This window comes from Rhinopithecus bieti, unplaced genomic scaffold (assembly GCF_001698545.2).
Source record: "Rhinopithecus bieti isolate Rb0 unplaced genomic scaffold, ASM169854v2 scaffold_22040, whole genome shotgun sequence".
Taxonomy (NCBI): domain Eukaryota; kingdom Metazoa; phylum Chordata; class Mammalia; order Primates; family Cercopithecidae; genus Rhinopithecus; species Rhinopithecus bieti.
Genome location: NW_016811527.1, coordinates 423,915 through 428,089, shown reverse-complemented (window position 1 = coordinate 428,089; position 4,175 = coordinate 423,915).

The window sequence follows — 4,175 nt, the reverse complement described above, 5'->3', positions numbered from 1 at the left end:
CTCACTGCAAGCTCCGCCTCCCGGATTTACGCCATTCTCCTGCCTCAGCCTCCCGAGTCGCTGGGACTACAGGCGCCCGCCACCTCGCCCGGCTAGTTTTTTGTATTTTTTTAGTAGAGACGGGGTTTCACCGTGTTAGCCAGGATGGTCTCGATCTCCTGACCTCGTGATCCACCCGTCTCGGCCTCCCAAAGTGCTGGGATTACAGGCTTGAGCCACCGCGCCCGGCCTAATTGATGTTTTATAGATTTTATTTTTGTGTATATTTAAGAAATATTTTCTTTTGCTGAGATCATTCAGATTTTCTTTTATGCTTTCTTATTATATAAGAATAGTCAAGCATTTTGTTAAAGGACTAGTTAGTAAATACATTAGGCCTACAGGCCATATGAATTTTGTTCCAAATACTCGAATCGCTTAGGATAACGTAAGAGCAATTATAAATAATACCCAAATGAATGGAAATGATTATGTTAGAATAAATATGTAGAAAAGTAGGCAGCTAGCCTATATATCATAGTTTGCTGACCTTTACTCTGAAAGTATACTCTGAATGTTAGCTCTTATATTTACACATATGACTAATTTTGAATTAATTTTGTATTTGTTGTGAAGTAGGTCAAACTTTTTGTTGTGTTTGTGACTGTGTGTATTTTGGGATATTTCTATCCAATTTTTTAATTGCTGTATTTGAAAAGATTATTACTTTCCTATTGAATTGACATATTTGTCAAAAATCAATTGACTATGTATTTGGAACTATTTCTACATTCTTTATTCTATTTCACTCATGATATACCGGTCTTTGTGTTAACAACACAATACAGATGATGGGTTTACATTGTTGAAATAAGATGGTTATAAATTCTCCAACTTTTTAAAGAAATTTTTTCATATTTGTTTTGTTGTCCTAGATTGTTCATTTTCCATATGAAATTTAAAATTACATTAGCATTTTCTCTAATATTTGGTGAAAATTTTGACTTGTTCAGAATAGACATATTAACAATATTGAGATTTTCTCACTTTAAGAGAAATGAGAAATATTTAAGAATAGACATACTAACAGTTGAATTTAAAAAGAATAGTTGTATTTAAGAAGAATAGATATATTAACAATATTGACTTTTTTCTCATTTCACTTTTGATTTTCTCTTTGATCAATCAATGACCTGTTAGAAGTGTGCTGTTTGCTTTCCAAATAGTAATTTTATATATATGGCTTTTATTTGTATATCTTTTATATTTTAAAATATAAATTTGCCTTTATACTTTTTAAAATAATGGGTGTGTTGCTGTAGTTACACATTTAAACATTCACAATCTAGTTATATATAAAATATAGAAATCTTGCAACCATATAGGTCTTTATAGGTACCCACTCCCCATTTTTTGTTGCGGTTATCATATTAATTTTATTTACATACATTGAAATCTTCTTGAGACAATATTTTAATGTTTGCTTTACACAGCCATTTGCCTGTTGTAAAGGACTTTAAGGAAAAAAAAAGATTCTGTTAGATTCTTCAATATTTGTTATATTTAGTGTTCTTCATTCATTGCTGAACACTCAAGTGTACCTTTGGTATTATTTCCATTTAACCTGAGGAAAGCCTTTGTAACATTTCTTTTAGTATTGGTCTGCTAGTCACACATTTTATTTTATGTAAAGTAAGTTCTGATTTTGTTTCTCCTCTTTAAGAATATTTTTGCTAACTGTAGAAAGTGGCTATTCTTATTTTTCCTTGTAATATTTTAAAGATCCTGCTTCACCCTTTTCTGGTCTTCGTGTTTTTTATTAGAAATTTTCAGTCATTCAAATAATTGTCTTCATTTTCTCAATGTGTTGATTTACTCTGGCTGATTGCAAACTATTTTATTCATCTTTGGTGTTCAGCAATTTGATAATTTTGTAACAATGTAAGGTTTCCTTCACATTTATCCTACCTTATTTTGCTAAACTTTTTTTATTTTTTTAAATTATACTTTAAGTTCTAGGGTACATGTGCACAACGTGCAGATTTGTTACATATGTATAAACTTCTTGAGCGTATACATTTATATATTTCACCAAATGTGAAAAAATGTTGATGCAAACACAAGTATCAATAGCCGAAACAAACAAATGGAAGAAAGGATATCAGAGTTTGAAGATCATCTTGCTGAAATAAGGCATGTAGTCAAGACTAAAGAAAAATAAATGAAAATAAATGAACAAAGCTTCCAAAAAAAATGGGACTTCATTAAAAGACTGAACCTACAACTGATTGGAGTACCAGAATGTGAAGGGGAGAATGGAAACAAGCTGGAAAACACACTTCAGGACATTATCCAGAAGAACTTACCCAACCTACCAAGACAGGACAATGTGCAAATTCAAGAAATACAGAGAACATCATTAAGATACTCCACAAGAAGATAAACCCCAAGACACATAATAATCACCTTCTCCAAGGTTGAAATGAAGGAAAAACTGTTAAGGGCAGCCAGAGAGAAAGGCCAGGTCACCTACAAAGGGAAGCCCATCAGACTAACAGCGGTCTTTTCACCAGAAACTCCACAAGGCAGAAGAGATTAGGGACCAATATTCAACATTCTTAAAGAAAACATTTTTCAACGTAGAATTTCATATACAGCCAAACTAAGCTTCGTAAGCAAAAGAGAAATAAAATCCTTTCCAGACAAGCAAATGCTGAGGATTTTATTACCACTAGGCTTGCTCTGAAAGAGCAAGGAAAATCCAGCAAACCATTGCTGGATTAAATTCACACATAACAATACTAACCTTAAATGTAAATTGGCTAACTGCCCCAGTTAAAAGACACAGACTGGCAAATTGGATACAGAGTCAAGACTCATTGACGTGCTATACTCAGGAGACTCATCTCAGGTACAAAGACACACACAGGCTCAAAATAAAGGGATTAGAAACATTTACCAAGCAAATGGAAAGCAAAAAAAAAAAAAAAAAAAGCAGTGGTGGCAATTCTAGCCTCTGACATAACAGCCTTTAAATCTACAAATATCAAAAAAAAGACAGAGAAAGGCATTACGTAATGGTAAAGGGAGCAATTCAACAAGAAGAGCTAATAATTCTAAATATATATGCACCCAATACAGAAGCACCCAGATTCATAAAACAAGTTCTTAGAGACCTACGAAGAGACTTAGACTCCAACGCAATAATAGTGGGAGATTTTAACACCCCACTGTCAGTATTAGACAGATCAATGAGACCAAAAATTAACAAAAATATTTCGGACTTGAACTCACCTCTGGATCAAGTAGACCTAGTAGATGTCTACAGAACTCTCTATCCCAAATCAACAGAATATACATTCTTCTCAGTGCCACATGGCACTTATTCTAAAATCGACCACAAAATTGGAAGTAAAGCACTCCTCAACAAATGCGAAAGAACTGAAATCATAACAAATAGTCTATCAGACCACAGTGCAATCAAATTAGAAATCAAGATTAAGAAATTAACTCAAAACCAAACAATTACATGGAAATCAAACAACCTGCTCCTGAATGATTCATGGGTAAATAATTAAATTAAGGCAGGAATCAAGAAGTTCTATGACACCAATGAGAACAAAGAGACAACATACCAGATTCTCTGGGACATAGCTAAAGCAGTGATAAGAGGGAAATTTATAGCAATTAATGCCCATGTCGGAAACTTTTAAAGACCTCAAATCAACACCCTAACATCACAATTAAAGGAAATAGAGAAGCAAAAACAGACTAATGTAAAAGCTAGCTGAAGACGAGAAATAACTAAGATCAGAGAATTGAAGGAGATAGAGACCACAAAAAATCTCCCAAAGTTAATGAATCCAGGAGCTGTATTTTTTTTTTTTTGGAAAAATATCAGCCAAATATATAGACTGCCAGCTAGACTAATAAAGAAGAAAGGAGAGAACAATCAAATAGACACAGTAAAACATGATAAAAGAGATATTGCCACTGACCCCACAGAAATAAAAACTGCCACCAGAAAATACTATAAGCACCTCTATGCAAACAAACTAGAAAATCTAGAAGAAATGGATAAATTCCTGGAAATATACACCCTCCCACACTAAACCAGGAAGAAGTTGAATCCCTGAATAGACCAATAACAAGTTCTGAAATTGAGGCAGTAATTAATAGTCTGCCAACCAAAAAAA